Source organism: Doryrhamphus excisus, linkage group LG6 (assembly GCF_037039965.1).
Source record: "Doryrhamphus excisus strain RoL-2023G ecotype Guam linkage group LG6, RoL_Dexc_Guam_v1.1, whole genome shotgun sequence".
NCBI lineage: Eukaryota > Metazoa > Chordata > Actinopteri > Syngnathiformes > Syngnathidae > Doryrhamphus > Doryrhamphus excisus.
Genome location: NC_136362.1, coordinates 22,411,511 through 22,428,997, shown reverse-complemented (window position 1 = coordinate 22,428,997; position 17,487 = coordinate 22,411,511). Strand labels below are relative to the sequence as shown.

The 17,487-nt window shown below is 46.7% G+C and overlaps 7 non-coding genes across 7 annotated transcripts; 2 read left to right on the top strand and 5 right to left on the bottom strand.

Annotated features, from left to right (window-relative positions):
• Positions 1-7,189: 7,189 nt before the first annotated feature.
• trnak-cuu (transfer RNA lysine (anticodon CUU)) lies at positions 7,190-7,262 on the bottom strand. The gene has a single exon. It is a non-coding gene; the product is annotated as a tRNA-Lys (tRNA).
• Positions 7,263-8,124: 862 nt separating this feature from the next.
• On the bottom strand, positions 8,125-8,198 carry trnat-agu (transfer RNA threonine (anticodon AGU)). Its single transcript has one exon. It is a non-coding gene; the product is annotated as a tRNA-Thr (tRNA).
• A 347-nt stretch (positions 8,199-8,545) lies between these two features.
• trnag-gcc (transfer RNA glycine (anticodon GCC)) lies at positions 8,546-8,616 on the bottom strand. Its single transcript has one exon. It is a non-coding gene; the product is annotated as a tRNA-Gly (tRNA).
• Positions 8,617-10,717: 2,101 nt separating this feature from the next.
• Positions 10,718-10,790, bottom strand: trnan-guu (transfer RNA asparagine (anticodon GUU)). The gene has a single exon. It is a non-coding gene; the product is annotated as a tRNA-Asn (tRNA).
• A 484-nt stretch (positions 10,791-11,274) lies between these two features.
• On the top strand, positions 11,275-11,347 carry trnak-uuu (transfer RNA lysine (anticodon UUU)). The gene has a single exon. It is a non-coding gene; the product is annotated as a tRNA-Lys (tRNA).
• Positions 11,348-15,543: 4,196 nt separating this feature from the next.
• Positions 15,544-15,625, top strand: trnas-gcu (transfer RNA serine (anticodon GCU)). Its single transcript has one exon. It is a non-coding gene; the product is annotated as a tRNA-Ser (tRNA).
• A 1,319-nt stretch (positions 15,626-16,944) lies between these two features.
• On the bottom strand, positions 16,945-17,017 carry trnak-uuu (transfer RNA lysine (anticodon UUU)). The gene has a single exon. It is a non-coding gene; the product is annotated as a tRNA-Lys (tRNA).
• Positions 17,018-17,487: the final 470 nt, after the last annotated feature.

Here is a 17,487-nt window from a genome sequence, read left to right as displayed (position 1 = left end):
ACCACTGATTTGTAGAGTAAGTCAGTAAGTCATCATACTCTTACTGTTAAAGGAAGACACAGTCCAAACACTCGATTGCTGCAGGGCAAGTAGATTCCACCAAGACTTGAACTTGGATCACTGGATTCAGAGTCCAGAGTGCTAACCATTACACCATGGAACCCTTTGTTTTAGATGTGACTGGCACCTTCTGGCGTAACAATGGAGGCTTTGCAAACCAGGACACCAACTTTACTCTTTGATGAGCGCAAAGTATTTTGGGGTACAATCCAGGGGTCTTGTGCTCTCACGGAAATGGCTGTTCTTTTCCAACAGGAGTTGAGATGAAATGTATTCAAATAGACAAACTGCATTGATCACTCAATCAGAATTTCTCCGTTTGCCAATTTCAGACTGCGTGACAAAGACTCAAGTCCAACTCCATCGACAGGGAAGCGGAGGTCCTTCAGACAAGACGGCATTGGTTAGATTAGATTAGATTCAACTTTATTGTTATTGCTCATGTCACTGGTACAGGGCAACAAAATGCAGTTAGCATCCAACCAGAAGTGTAACTATATAAGTACCTTGGTATTAAGTAAATGTAGAAAAAAGATATGGACAGATCTAGTATGTAAAAAAGAAACTATGACAGGCTATGACTATAATACAGTGAGGATATGTACAGGGATATAAATGACTATAATATGGCTATTGTAGATTATACAGATTATAAACAGTATGGATGTGACAATATATAATAACAGTAATATATACAGTATTGCAATGGAGTGATTAGAGTATGGCTATTTCAGATTATATACATTATAAACAGTATGATGTATGAATGCAAAAGATATTGCAGTAATATGTACAATAGTGCAATGAAGTAGTGCAATGAAGTGATGGGGGAGGGCATAGATCAGCGGGGGGATGTAAGTAGTGGAAGGGGTGGTCAGTGGGGGGCAGAGTTGGGAAAAAGCTGTTCCTGAACCTGGTGGTTCGTGTCTGTAAACTCCTATAGCGCCTCCCTGAGGGTAGGAGGGCAAACAGTCTGTGCGCTGGGTGGTGTGAGTCTTTGGCAATTTGTGATGCCCTCCTGAGACAACGCTTCCTGTAGATGTCCCCGATGGCAGGAAGTGGGGCTCCGGCAATGCGTTGGGCAGATTTCACTACTCTTTGCAATGCCTTCCGGTCCGCGACAGAGCAGTTCCCATACCAGGCTGTGATGCAACTGGTTAGGATGCTCTCGATTGTGCATCTGTAGAAGTTCACCAGGATGTCTGAAGAGAAGTGGTTCTTCTTCAGGGTCCTCAGGAAGAAGAGGCGCTGGTGAGCCTTCTTGACCAGGCTGGAGCAGTTGGTAGTCCAGGAGAGGTCCTGTGAGATGTGGATCCCCAAGAATTTGAAGCTGGCCACACGCTCCACTGTCTCACCGTTGATGTAGATTGGTAGATGCATGGCAGCATTCTTCCTGAAGTCCACAATGAGTTATTTTGTTTTTGTTGTGTTGAGTCGTAAGTTGTTGTCCTCGCACCACGCAGCCAGGTAGTCCACCTCCTCCCTATAGGCAGACTCATCATTGTTGTTGATGAGGCCAATCACTGTAGTGTCGTCTGCAAACTTAATGATGGTATTGGAGCCATGTTTGGGTTTGCAGTCGTGGGTGAAGAGAGAGTAGAGGAATGGACTTAGCACACAGTCTTGTGGTACTCTGGTGTTTATGGTGAGGGTGGAGGAGCAGTGGTGGTCCAGCTGGACATGTTGCGGCCTGTTGGTTAGAAAGTCCAGTAACCAGTTGCAGACAGGAGCTGTGATGCCCAGGTCTGTGAGTTTGGCTACTAGCTTGGAGGGGATGACTGTATTGAATACTGAACTGAAGTCTATGAAGAGCATTCTGGTATATGTGTCCTTATTGTCCAAGTGTGAGAGGACAGAGTGCAGTGCTGTGGAGACGGCCTTCTCTGTACTCCTGTTCTTACGGTAGGCAAATTGATGGGGGTCCAGGGTGGGGGGAAGGCAGGATTTGAGATGTGCCAGGACTAGCTGCTCCAAGCACTTGGAAATGATGGGGGTGAGCGCCACTGGACGGTAGTCATTTAGGCACGTTGGGGCGGAGTGTTTTGGTATTGGCACGATGGTAGTGGTTTTAAAGCAGGTTGGGACAGTGGCCTGGGCCAAGGAAAGGTTGAATAAGTCCGTCAGGACCCCCGCCAGCTCACCAGCGCATGCTCTGAGAACACGACTAGGGATGCCATCAGGTCCTGCAGCTTTGTGTCTGTTGATCTTGCGCAACACTGCTTCAACGTCAGTAGTGGAGAGTGTTAGTGGTTGGTGATCAGTTGTCCATTTTGCCTTTATTGCAGAAGTGTGGTTGTCCTTCTCAAAGCGAGCGTAGAAGTTGTTGAGCTCATCTAGGAAGGATGTGTCAGAGGGAGGGGGGGAGGGGTTGGTGGGTTTATGGTCTGTGATGACTCGGATGCCTTGCCACAGGCGTCGGGGGTTGGAGTTGGAGAAATGCTCCTCAACCCTTAGCTTGTAGCAGTGCTTTGCCTGCTTGATGCCCCGTTTCAGATTAGCCCTTGCTGTACTGTAGGCTTGTGCGTCTCCAGATCTGAAGGCAATGTTGCGGGCCTTCAGCAGTAGACGGACATCCTTGTTCATCCAGGGCCGCTGATTAGGGTACATGGTGATCCGTTTCTCTGTGGTGACGCCGTCAATGGTGGCAGAGATATGGTCCATTACAGAGGAAGTGTAGCGCTCGATGTCAGTATGGGAGTGAGTGGTTGCTGAGGTTGCAAACATACTCCAGTCTGTGTGCTTGAACTGGTCCTGTAGCACATAGTCTGTTCCCATAGGCCACACTTTTATTGTCTTCACTGTGGGCTTCACACGTTGGATGAGTGGCAAGTACTTGGGGGAAAGAAAAAGAGATAGGTGATCAGACTGTCCTATGTGGGGGAGGGGTGTCGTCTTGTAGGCTCCAGGTATGTTTGAATAAGCATGGTCTAGTGTCTTGTCTCCTCTGGTGTGACACAAAACATGCTGATGAAACCTGGGGAGGACTGTCTTCAGGTTGGAGTGATTAAAGTCACCCGCAACAATAAAAGCAGCCTCCGGGTGTCTTGTTTGCTGTTTGCTAATGGCTACATGCAGTTCCTTCATTGCAATCTTAGCGTTAGCATCCGGTGGCATGTAGACAGCAGTGACAATGACCGATGTGAGTTCTCTTGGGAGGTAGTAAGGTCTACATTTTACCATGAGAAACTCCACATTAGGTGAGCAGTGACTCTCTGTGATAACAGTTTGTGCACCAAGCATTGTTTATATAAATGCACAAACCTCCACCTTTGGTTTTACCAGAGTCCGCAGTCCTGTCTGCCCTAAGGATGGAGCTGCTAACTCGATAGCATTGTTCGGGATACTGCTGTTAAGCCAAGTCTCTGTGAAAATCATGACGTTTGAGTCCATAATCCGTTTGTTGTTGGTGATACAGAGTCGTAGTTTGTCCATTTTGTTGATCAGAGATCGGACATTAGCAAGGAAAATGCTGGGTAAAGGGAGCCGGTGCGGTGTTAGCTTTAGCCTAGCTCGTAGCCCTCCGCGCTTACCCCGCCTTTGTTTACGATCTCGACGATCTGCGAGCACTTCTGCCCGGCCGGGTGGAGTGGGCAGCCTCCGGTGTCCTGGAGATCTCCGGGATGAGTCTGAGATCGGCGATAAAACGGTCCGAGTTGGAGAACTTTATGTCTAGGAGCTCCTGTCTGCTATAGGATGTTAAAGCAGCACTGTACTGGATGAAAAAAAACAGCGAGGAGCAGATAAAACACAGCGGATTTGCAAAATCTGGAGAGACGCTGAGCCTCGCGTTGTTCACGCGCCACCATCTTGGTCTACATTAGTCTACATGTACTTTGCGGATCTGGAAAAGGCATTCGACCGTCCCTTGTGGCGTACTTTGGGGGGATTGGTGGCGCGCTACTACGTGCTATCTGGTCCTTGTACAAACGGGGCAGGAGTCTGGTTCGCATTGTCAGTAGTAAGTCGAGCCTGTTTCCGGTAAACGTTGGCCTCCGCTAAGGCTGCCCTTTGTCACCGATTCTGTTCACAATTTTCATGGACAGAATTTCTAGGCGCAGCCAAGGTGTTGAGGGAATCTGTTTCAGGGGCCTTAGAATCTCATCTCTGCTATTTGCAGATAATGTGGTTCTTATGGCCTCTATGGGCTGTCACCTTCAGCGCTTACTGGGACGGTTTGCATCTGAGTGTGAAGCGTCTGGGATGAGACTCAGCACCTCCAACATCTTTGTCTCAGACCAACATTGCTCTGAGACAAAGATGGCATATGCCAAGAAGAAACATGCAAGTTGGAGATGTGGTGATCGTCAAAGAGGAGGAGGTTCCTCGAAACGAACGGAAACTGGCTGGGATTCTTCAAGTCCATAAGAGTGACAATGGAGGAGTGAGGACAGTTGAGGTGTTTCACGATGCCTCAATGTCCCGCAATGGCGTGTGAATGCACTCAAGAGCAATAAATGCATCGAGAACAGCAGTAATGGAAGCGTGAACTCTTTACTGGACCAGGTCAGCTAAGTAACAAAGACAATACATCTGCAAGCTCTTCAAAGGACACGTAAAGCGCACAGCCATAGCAGAGGATGGTTTCGATCCATCGACCTCTGGGTTATGGGCCCAGGACACTACCGCTGCGCCACTCCGCTGACTACATCTGTACAAGTACCCTGCTTTGTGCGGCTCCTTTTGAGTGTCCTCTGTTGTCAGTGAACCTTTTTTTTCCTGATCAGGGCACCGTTTTAGGTTGGGTGGATGAGTGATCGAAGGCGCCAGATTAAGGTTCCTTTTGCTCAGGAGGCTCTGGTTGAAATCCCACAGCTGGCATTTTCCTGGTCAGGTCCATTATCCACGCCTGGAATGATTTGGCAGCAAAAGACTGTCAGATTGTACAAGACACCTGAACACCTTGAGAAGAAGATTAAGAGAGGTTTTGTTCTAATGAAAAGAGTTTGTTTAACCGGACTGGTTGTTGCAACCGCAACCCGACTCAAGGTTCAACGTGACATTGTGACATACAAAAGAGGAACTCCCCGTCGGGGAATCAAACCCCAGTCTTCCAAGTGACGGGCGGAGATACTGTCCACTATACTAACGACGACTGCTGCTGAGCTGATGTGGTGTCGATTGGCCAAAGGGTAATTCAGAACAGGCTCGTGGCCCATGACCGTTTTCATGGTAGCTGGAGACTTTAACCACTGAAATCCATCCCGCTTATCCTCATCGACGGACTGTATTCCCCACCCGTTACCAGCATGGGGACATTCCAACCCAAGATGGGAACACACTGGACCAGGGACACAGCAACATAGTAGGTGGCACAGACACAGCTTCACATTGCCCCCACTTTTAGACCCGACTGAAAAAGGACTCTCTTGCTTGGTGCTAACATGATGACCATTAGCATGTTAGCATTTAAGCTAATTTACTCATGTCTCAAGGCAAATAGACACATGGCATGATGTGGGGACACTATGGGACTGCCTTAACACTTTTGGACCTTGAGGCTGTCTTGCTAGTTTTTTTTTTGTTTTACCCCGGACACAGTCTTTTTGAGAGGAGGCTGCGGTCCATCAGGACCAAAACCTCACGCCACAAGAACAGTTTCTTCCTGTCTGCTGTCAGCCTCATCAACAAGGCCCGGAACCCCTCCTGACCCTGTTCACACCCCACCTCTGCCTCACCCTGCCACTTTGACACTCTATATGTGTTAAATCAGGGGTCGGGAACCTTTTTGGCGAAGAGAGCCATGAAGGCCAGATATTTTAAAATGTGTATCTGTGAGAGCCATATACATTTTTTTAAACATTGAATGCAATAAAATGTGTGCATTTTTATGTAAGACCAACAGTTTTAGATATAATGGGCTCTAATTACGTAGACCAGGCACACTACCCCACGCCAATGGGGTGTGGCCAGCACACTTTCGTGAGCAGCACAGTGTCTAATAATAAATCAAATACTTGCCATTAATACAACTTCTGCTGCTGCATAGTTTTGCACCGTACTCTGTAGACGTATTTCATTCTTTTGGCCGTCTTTGCCAGAAGGCTTGGTTCTGCAGCTTTAGCTAGGTGACTATTTGACTAAAGGAGAAAAGTTTATATTTACATGTTGACATCTTAATGACCGAGGTAGACTACCGCATTACCCAGTAATAATCGAGTTTTGGTGTTTGACCTGAAAAATATCAGGAAAGATGGATATGGTCGGCCGTATTGCAGTAGAAAATAGATGGACGAATTAAAATGCATAAAAAAGTTGTTGATTTTTAATATTATTTTTAACAGTCATTTCTGTGATGTTTACTTTAAAATGTTAGCAAAAATACATTTTTATTGTGGTAAGAAATGCTTGAGAGCCAGATACAGTCATCAAAAGAGCCCTACCTGGCTCCCGAGCCATAGGTTCCCTACCTCTGCGTTAAATTAACGCTCAGCTTGGACTCTTAGGAAAAACAATCAGACTGCACTTCCTGAATAACAAACAAAAAACAGACTGCGTACATATATTTATACTGCATTCTGTATATTTTGTATTTTCATTTTTTAATAGATGTGTCTGCACCTACTTCACCAAAACAAATCCCTAGTCGAGGTCAGCAGGCCCCGTCTCCACTTTGAACAGTGTGGACTGGGCTCTGCTTCCCTTTTCGGAGGCGCCGGACGGTTTGCCAGAACCCCTTCGAGGCCGACCGAAAGTCGTGCTCCATGGCCTCACCGAATTCCTCCCACACCCGAGTTTTTGCCTGGACAACCGCCGAAGCCGCGAACCGTTTGGCCTGACAGTACCTGTCAGCTGCTTCCGGAGTCCCACAAGCCATCAATGCTGGATAGGACTCCTTCTTCAGCTTGACGGCGGCCCTGACTTCTGGTGTCCACCATCGGGTTCGGGGCCTGCCGCCACGACTGGCACCGACGGCCTTGCGGCCGCAGCTCCAGTCAGCCGCCTCAGCAATGGAGGCACGGAATATGGCCCATTCGGACTCAATATCCCGGTCCTCCCCCGGGATGCAGGTGAAGCTCTGCCAGAGGTGAGAGTTGAAGACTCGACGAACGGGAGACTCTGCCAGACGTTCCCAGCACACCCTCACTACTCATTTGGGTCTACCAGGTCTGTATTACCAAAAGAGCTGAACCGCCCAATGTGGGGCTCGAACCCACGACCCTGAGATTAAGAGTCCCATGCTCTCCCGACTGAGCTAACCAGGCTTTTTTCGGCCAAGATATCACTTTTTAATTTTTTTTTTAATTGATGTGGACTTCTTGATGTTTGATCAATTCCACAGCCAACCTAGTTTCTCTGGGAAAAAAGGAGCCAGAGGTTCAGTCATAGCTGAGAACTTTGGAAGTGTAGTCATCTTAACCCTCCCGTTATGTTCATTTGTCAGGAACAGCCATGATGTTCCCGGGTCAGTTTGCATGCTTATTTATCTGAAAGATGTCCAAAACCAAAAAAAATCCCCACAAGCATTGTTAGTTATTCACTACTAACTCCATTACTAACTATTCTATCAATGTTTAGTGCAATGGTGTAACTCACCTCTCACAGGTAATGGTTTAATTAATTTTAATTGATTAATTAATTTAATTAATCAGGGGCATCATGACCAGTCTGCATCAAAACATTATCTGAAATCCTGTGGCAGGTTTCTGGCATTCAGTTGCCATCCCTGATAGATGGTAATGGTAATGGTAATCATGCCCGTGTGGCAAGCGAGTCTCTTTGCTTGTCTGACGTCTGTGTCGCATCCTGATTGGCTGGCAGCAAATGTCAACAACACGCGCGCGGCCCCCGCTTGGCAAGTGAGAATTCTACCACCGAACCACCAATGCCACGTGGGGACACACTGTAAGAGAAAAAAATTCAACTGTCAAGTGGATGACCCTCTGCAAAGTGGCGCTGAATGACAACACATCACAATGTCATACTCTTTGGATTCAAGCACCTTCTGGCGTAATGGGATCCACAACAATCACGTCAGCTGTGGATGCAACGTCAATTCGTTCTTGAAGGGCAAGTGACAAAAAGAAGTACATGGTTCAGAAATCAGCTGCCAAAGTTTCACTGACCAAGCACTGCTGGGATTTGAACCCAGGATCTCCTGTTTACTAGACAGGCACTTTGACCAGCTTAGTCACAGTGCCAGCAGTGCATCTGGCACCAACACAAAAACAGTTCGCCAATGGGGAAAAATGTTCATACAAGGGAGGGAGTCCAAAGTCCAACACATGTGTGAATTGAGAGTCCCCAGGTGGGACCGAACCACCAAACTCTCAGTTAACAGCCAAACGTGCTGAGCAATTGCGCGACAGAGACTACAACAGCATGACTGCAGTCACGTTTCACTAAGCTAAGTGCTGTCCACCTTAACTCTCGGGTGGTCCGGTCTGTTACGTTTCAGGTGTCATTCTGAATACTGCACTTTTGAAGGAAAAGAGCCTTTGTACTTTTTCAACATGAGCTCTAAAGAAAGGTATAAGCTGAGATATACTGCATTGGCCGGGAATCGGAACCGGGCCTCCCGCTTGGCAAGCGAGAATTCTACCACTGAACCACCAATGCCACATTGGGAAACACTGTCGGAGAACAAATTAAATTGTCGAGTGGATGTGCCTCTGCAAAGTGGCGCTGAATGACAAAACATCACAACACACGCAAGGGATGCCAGGGGAGGCCGAGTACTAACAGAGCTGAGTGAGAGGGCATAAGAAAAAAAATTGTGACCTTGTGGTGGTTTCCCGACAGCACCAAGGATATGGTGCACGTCTGATGCGTAATGCATGCCAGGTGATGTTCATCTAGCGAGCAGACATTCTTGTGGGGGACAAGCTCAACAGTACCAATGTTAAGAGAACTGACCAGTCCGCTATCAATGAAGTTCTCGTCCGCCCCAGAGTCAATTAATGCTGTGGTAGGAGAAGCTTCCCCCGCCCAGGATATCGTACCTTCCACCTGAAGTCGGCCCACCAAAGCGGATGACGCAGCCGGTGTGGTTGGAGCGGGCAGTGCCAGCAGCTGGGGAATATCCCTGGCGGAGGAAGAGCGTTGGCGTGCTGGGCGAACTGGACAGCGGGAAATTGTGTGTAGGACTCCCACAGTACAGGCACAGCCACAGGCGTAGACGGTGACTCCTCTCTGCTGGCAAAAGGCGACTGGCTCCCAGTTGCATGGGGATGACACTCCCGATGTCGTCAGACGGCGCTCCGCTGCTGGAGCAGGGAGAGAGGAGTGGTGCCGGAAGAGCCCCAGGAGGTGGGATTTGGAGCCGACGTGTGGGTCGGAGAGGCTCCGCCCGATACGCGTTTCGTAGCGCCTTGTCATTCCAGCAGCTCTCTGCCGCTATCCCGGTTAGCTCAGTTGGTCAGCGTGTGGTGCTAATAACGCCAAGGTCATGGGTTAAACCCCCCGTACTGGCCACTCTTCTTTATGTGCTCCAGGAACAACAAAACGGTGACAACCCACTGGCCCCCATATCCAACATCACACCACCCACCTGTGAAACACCCTCAACAAGGCCGCTGAAAGACCGGGGAGAGGTACAGAAAACAGCATGTCAAAGCAGAGTGGCAACAAACCTCTCGGCCACCGAGACTGCAAGAAACAGATCAATGGGGACAGTGGACACCATTATCCTCTACCCAAAATCCAGACCACCAGTGTAGAGAATGCGGACCCAACAGTACTCCACCACAAGGTAAACAGCATGGCGGCAACAAATGCCCAACCAAAGCGTCACAGACAGGTGACCCCATTGTCCTAGAACCAAAATTTTGCTGATGTCAAGGATCAGCTGTCAACATGTGCATGTGAGGAAGACACATGGTTTGTGTGAGGGGCTACACAAATCTTTCCACTTCTAGTTAAAAGCCAGGCACCTCACATCGTTTCCATAAAGTACCAAGGGATTGTCCTGTTGCCCTTGTATTTTGTGGGCAAAAAGGAGGCGTTTGCAAGTGGACCTCAGACCCTATCACTGGTCACCTGAACAGGGACTTGAATCCCGGACACGCAGATCAAAAGTCTAATGTTCAGGTGACTGGCTCAAACTTTGTCTTGTCTGACCACTCTTTTGTCCAGAAGATATTTGGCTGATGTGGTCTGTTTTCTTAAACCTGCAAATGTCCAAATACACAAGGGTATTGTCTTTGTAGAGAGCATTGCAGTACATGTGATAGGTATACTACATATGACATCAGAAATGATGGGTATTTATTCAACAGAACAAGAACAACATTTCTTTTAAATAACAGCATAGGAGCTGCTGAAACACAGAGAAGGCACTGCTGGGATTTGAACCCAGGATCTCCTGTTTACTAGACATGTCTGTCAAAAAATCACAACAGTGTACAGTGTCTTCTCTTTAGGGCCCCTGCTTATCAGTTGATGGGGTTTGACTTGATTCCTTTTAACATAAAAGCATTCCGTCATCTCTTAATCCTGGCTGGCGCTTTTGCAACAGCTAATATTTTCAAGCAGAGCTTCTGTGTTTCACCAGACCTGTGCAGAAACAAACTGAAATCTGTGACTTGATCAACCTAACTTCTGATCAAATGGAAGCTGTAATGTGCTTTTGAAAAGTCATTGACACACAGTTTGCCAATTGGGAACCACACAAGTGCTGTGCAAGAGTGGAATGAACAGTGACACTGATGCATCCAGAGAACGTCCCTGGGTGGGCTCGAACCACCAGCCTCCGGTTAACAGCCGAACACGCTGACCAATTGCACCACAGAGACTCACACCTTGCCAACTTCTGTTCAGTTGAAGCATGCTATGCTTCCAGCATGCCCTTTGTTTTGGATGTGACTCGCACCTTCTGGCGTAACAATCGAGGCATTGCAAACCAGGACACCAGCTTTACTCTTTGATGAACGCAAAGTATTTTTGGGTACAATCCAGGGGTCTTGTGCTCTCACGGAAATGGCTCTATCCTTTTTCAACATGAGTTGAGACGAAATTTATTAAAATGGACAGACTGCATTGGTCACTCAATCAGAATTTCTCAGTTTGCCAATTTCAGACTGCGTGACAAAGAATCAAGTCAAACTCCATCGACAGGATGGACAGGGGACAACAAAGCAGGGAAGATAAGGGATAGGGAGGAGAGGGGAAAGATGCGACCGCCTTTGTTGAGAGCCAGAGAAGAAGCTCTCATCTCTGCAAGGTCAAGTACAGTATGCCAGAAGATTTTACCTTGTGAGTTGTCCTCATTCAGCAAAGGCCTGGATAGCTCAGTTGGTAGAGCATCAGACTTTTAATCTGAGGGTCCAGGGTTCAAGTCCCTGTTCAGGCGGTGAAGGTTGGCCCCTTCTCTGAAATGTTAAACCTACCTCCTTCTGTGGTCAAGTACAGTATGCCAGAAGATTTCTGCTCCTTCATCCTCAACACCAAGAAGGCCAAGGAGATGACCGTGCACACAAGGAATAACTTGTTTAAGTAAACCTTTTCGACCTAGCACATTTGCGATCTTCCAGGACTGTGGGTAAACACCATTCTCAATAATCGGCTCCTGAATCAACTTTGCTGCCGTCCTCAGTAACCTCCCAACCAAATTATAAATACCACATGGCTCATCGCTTTTAATGGAATGCAACAGTTTTACTACCTCATCTACACTTCCTCTTAAATTGAAAACTAGGCAGTTTGTCCTACATTGTCTTGTTCTTTATAATAGAATCTGACAGTCTACCATCAACATCTATCATGTGATCTCTAATCAAATTTACTTTATTGATAAAAATTGAGAAATATTTGCCAATTTGGACAATTGTCAATCTGCCCCCACTTTGGACACATTGTCGTGATTCATTGTTCGGCAACTGCTTTGTGACTTCACCTGTCCCCTTAAGAGCCCCTTCCTTCAGGTTTCCATAGTGTCGTGGTTGTCACGTTTGCCGAACACGCAAAAGGTCCCTAGTTAATTTCACAGCCGACTAAGTTAGGAATTGTGGTCATACAAGAAGGGGGTTTGTTTTCTGTTTTCTGCATTTTGAACAATTTTCCACAGGAAAGACATCTTTCAGATGTATCAACAAAAGAGTTGAACCGCCCAATGTGGGGCTCGAACCCAGGACCCTGAGAGTAAGAGTCTCATGCGCTACCGACTGAGCAAAACGGGCCTTTTTCTGCTGTAGATATAATTTTTTGTTTTTCTTTTTTTATCAATGTGGCCACCTTGATGTTTGATCAATTCCACAGACAACCTTGTTTCTCAGGGAACAGAAGGAGCGAGACTTTCAGTCATAAGTAGTTCTACAAACTCCGACTCAGGCCACATCTTTGTACCCGACATTTCCAATTTATGATCACTCTGCAACTGCCTCTGAACAGACACCCATGTCCACCCTCTCTCGGGGAACATTTGACTCGACTCAATTAAATGACACACTCAAACCAAAAGACCATAGTTGGAATCCTCCCAACCCCGTTGGCACATCATGTCCCCACCCCGAGGTTATCAAACTCGCTCCCAAGGAAATGTTGGAACTTGGGAAAGCATGAAGAATGACAAGAAGTAGAATTAAGAATCCTACTTCTTGCCAAAAGCCTACCCTATGGTAGAAGATAAGATATGCCTTTATTCGTCCCTCAGTGGGGAAATTTGCAAGGTCCCGCAAGTTCCGCAACAGCAGGGGGAGTACCTCAGTATGTTTACAGACCATGGACTCCTAAATTTAGATACATAGCCTTATCTATGCCAAACCACACAACAACCTTGACCAAATCCCGACTGACATAACTGACTTGGTACATAATCACCGTCTCAACGGAACTGAATTAGCCCAACTGTTGACATTGACCACAGGCTCCAAGTATGGTGCTTTTTGTACGGCCATTTAGCCAATTTGGCCAAAGGGGAATTCAGAACACCCTCGGGGCCCATTACTATTTTTATGGTACCTGGCGACTTCAACCCGTGAACTCCACTGTACCGCTTATCCTCATCAACGGACTGTATTCCCCACCCTTTACCAGCATGGGGACATTCCAACCCAAGATGAGAACACACTGGACCAGGTACACTGCAACATAGTACGTGGCACAGACACAGCTTCACCCTAGCCCCACTTTTAGCCCAGACTGAAAAAGCAGAGAAACCCCTTTGCAGCTGAAATTGCTCAGTTGGGAGCGCGTTGGATTGAATCTCTAAAGGTCCCTGGTTCAATCCCAGTTTTCAGCACAATTGCTGTTTACATCGTGAGTTGGCAAATAGTTTGTAAAGGGGTGACTTTGTTCTCTTGATTTCATCAACATCGATCACGACAACACAGCCAATTACATATTAAGACCAGACAAGTGCAGTTTGGAGGTGACATACAGAATCCTGATGCATATCATGTTACATTCAGACACAAACAGGATGTAGGACCCGACCTTGAGTTCGCGCAAATGTTCACAGCATTAGGTCTGCAAAGTGTTCAGCTGATGCACATTTACTGGAGAGGAAAATGAGCTTTTGTCACGGTAGCCATGCCCACACAAGCTAAAATGTTTCTCCCGCCAGGCCAACACCCACATGAAATTCAAGCTTTGCTCGCAGACGAAAAAGAACCAGCTGGAATGAGCAATCTGCACCTCCAAGTCTGAGTTTATGGTTCTTGCCCAGAAAAGCATAGCTCACAGCCGTAATCGTATATTGTAGGGGTCGGGAACCTTTTTGACTAAGAGAGCCATGAAAGCAAAATATTTGGGAATTCAGTGAGAGCCATATAATATATTTTAAAAGTGAATTCAACTAAATGTCAGTATAATAAGCCTCTGAATTTATTCTTTTAAATAATGTTGTTATAATACTCACCATTAATGCGACTTCTGGTGCTGCATGGATTTGCTGATGTCTTTGTAGTCTGGTTGGTACTTGGTGAGGTTAAGCTTCATGCAAGCGTTGAGACTTTCATCCGTTAAACGTGATCGTAGATTGGACTTGATGTTTTTAAGATGTGAGAATGACTGCTCACATGCATACTTAGATCCAAACATGGTCAACACAGCAATACTCACACGCTGCAGTGTGTGGTATGTGACAGGAAGCGCGTTCCAAGTTTTGAGAATCAGCTGGTCTTCGGGTTGAAGTTTTTTCATTTCTGTCCACATGTGCTTGCTCGCCAACTCCGCTTTCTGTCGTGTGATTCTTTCCAAATCTTCATTCAGTGACTTGAACTTGTTCACCCACATGTCTGAGGCCTTGAGGTCAGCCACTTCTGCTTCAAAATCTCTGACGGAGACACCAGCAATGTAACTCAGGTCGGCTGTGTTCAGTGAACACTCGGTTGGATGAGTGATGAACTTAAAAAGAGGAGCGTGCTCACGAAATTCTCCAAAGCGTGCTTTGAAGGACTGTAGGAGACTGGATGTGAAGCCAGCTAGCTGGTGGAGATCAAAGTTTTGAATGGGCTCACTTGCTGTGCATGCATCTTTAAACTGGCTCAGTTTTTCAAAATGTAGTAAACGACCTGTTTCAAGATCCATAATGAAGAGCTCTAGCTTGTTTTCAAAAGCAAACACAGCTCGTTGAAGGGATAACACTGTATTTCCAATGCCTTGCATTTTCACGTTGAGCTGGTTCAGATGTTCAGTCATATCTACGAGATAGTAAAACTTGAGGAGCCACTCAGTTTCGGCTAGCTCGGGATGCTCGATGCCTTTCATTTCAAGGAAAGTCTGGATTTCCAAAACGGCTAAGCACCTTCCCTCTTGACAACCAACGCACATTGCTGTGCAAAAGCAGACCAGGATAGTTATTTCCAACTTCATCCAGCAGTGTTTTAAACTGGCGATCATTTAAGGCTCGGGCAGCAATAAAGTTGATCACACGAATGACCAGCAACATCACTTCGCCAAACTGCCCGTCACACATCTGAGCACAAAGTGCCTCCTGGTGTAGAATGCAATGGAAACTTAGGATGGGTCTATTTTCATGTTCACAAAGAAGCGCCACAAATCCTTTGTTTTTCCCCACCATACACGGAGCGCCATCAGTACACACTGAGAAAAGGGTTAACTTTGAGCTAATGACCGAGCAGACTGATTCAAAAGGGGGCGTTTACCTGTTTACAGACATGAGCAGTGAAAAATCGATGGATGGATGGAGCAACCCCGGCCGATTCAGGGTCATGGCAGGTGTGTGTTGCTTTTGTAATTGTATTGTCTGAAAAGACAAGATTGTCTGTCCACTTGAAGTGTGGTGATGTAAAAATACACTAGTTTTGACCACACCTGTATTTTTAGTAAACATTATTAGCATGCAATGAATCAAAGTATAAGCTACGATGTCGGAGATCAAGAACGCTTTTGTTGGGGAAAAAAAGCCATCACATATCATTTGGACAATACGGGTATCAAACCCGCTATTTCTTGCATGTAGAGCAAAAACTCAAGCCTTTGAGTTAAATCCCCCCGCTGCCCAAGAAGGCTGCCACAATTTCTGCAACACCAAAACACTAATTAAGATGTGTCATTTTAAGTCCACAAGACCATGCCCGCAAAGGAGATGAGGTGACCGAGAGGTTAAGGTGATGGACTGCTAATCCATTGTGTTCTGCACGCATGGGTTCGAATCCCATCCTCGTCGGACTATACTAATGCACCAGTTTTGACACCACCTGTGTTTTTAGGAAACATCATTAGAATGCAATTAATCCAAGTATCCGGTACGATGTGGGAGATTGAGAATGCTTTTTTGGCAAGAAAAAGGCATAATATACCATTTGGAGAATGCAGGCATCGATTCCACTTCATCTCACATGCGAAGTGAGCTCTCTACCATTTGTGGTCATACAAGAATGGGATTTGTTTTTGTGTACTTCAAATGAAATGTTTTCCGCATGTTGCAGAATTTTCCACAGGAAAGAAATCTTTAAGATGTATCAACAAAAGAGCTGAACCGCCCAATGTGGGGCTTGAACCCACAACCCTGAGATTAAGAGTCTCATGCTCTCCCGACTGAGCTAACCGGGAACAAAGGAGCGAGAGGTTCAGTCATAGCTGAGAACTTTGGAAGTGTAGTCATCTTAACCCTCCCGTTATGTTCATTTGTCATTTGTCCTTTGTCATTTGTCATTTGATCAATGCCCACATTGTCCATAAACTCCTTTGTTTTTTTGATGAAATGTTCCCAAGTAGCGAATACTAATCCGGGCCCCAATCCCGATATCTAGGCCAAATACAGCCATAGGTATCACCCTAAACCCAGTCCTAACCTAAACCCAGTCCTAACTGCATTCTCCCCTCTAGCACCTTGTCTTGTCTTGTTGTGGGATCAATGCCCACAGTCTCCAAGGAGTTCTTTGCCTTTTGTAGAAGAGATGTTGGGATTGGATCACCCCTTAGCATCCGACAAATACCCCAAACCAGGGGAATTACCTCAAATGGTAAAGTGCTTGCTTAACATGCGAGAAGTAGCAGAGTCGATACCCGCATTCTCCAAGGAATCCTTTGTATTTTGTAAAAGAGATGTGGGATCGGAAATGAGTCCAGTATCTATCCCTCAGCGTCAGACAAATACCCCAAACCTAATCCTGGCCGCGTTCTCTTATCATGGAATAGTGAAGAAACCCAGTACGTGATTTATTGTTCTCAAGTAGCGCATCAAGGTGACCCCAACCATTCCACCGAGGCCGAAGACAAATCCTACCTCCAGTCAAAACCTATCCAAATGTCAATTCCCTGAACGGAAATCGAACCCGGACCACAGCGGTGAGAGCACAGAATCCTAGCCACTAGACCACCAGGGACTGCTTTTGGTCTGCACTCAGAAAGGCAGAGACTGTGTCGCTTCTCTTTGGCCTTCTCGGTGTTGAGGATGAGGAAGCAGAAGTCTTCTAGCATTTTGGACTTGACCACAGGAGGAGGATAAAAGAGATTGGTTTCACATTTAACACTTGTCCTCACCGCCTGAACAGGGACTTGAAACCTGGACCCTCAGATTAAAAGTCTGATGCTCTACCAACTGAGCTATCCAGGCCCTTGATGAATAAGGACAACTCATGAAGACAAAATCTTCTGGCATACTGTACTTGTCCTTGCAGAGATGAAGAGGCCCCGGTCCCGAAATGTCCACCCCCAAGATGGACTGAGGTCTTAAACTACCCACATGGACAATCCAAATATCTTCTGGACAAAAAGAGTTTGTCGTCAGACAAGACAAAGGTTGAGCCAGTCACCTGAACATGAAACGGGATTCAAGTCCCTGCTCAGGTGACCAGGTCTGAGGTCCACTTGCAAACGCCTCCTTTTTGCCCTCAAACTACGAGGGCAACAGGACAATCCCTTGGTACTCTATGGAAACTACATGAGGAGACTGGCTTTTAACCGGAACTAGAAAGACTTGTGGCCCTGCACTGTCAGAAATGGGATTTGAACCCACACCTCATTAGAGACTGCAACCTGCATGCAGCGCCTTCGACCGCTCGGCCATCCTGACCCTCCAGGTCT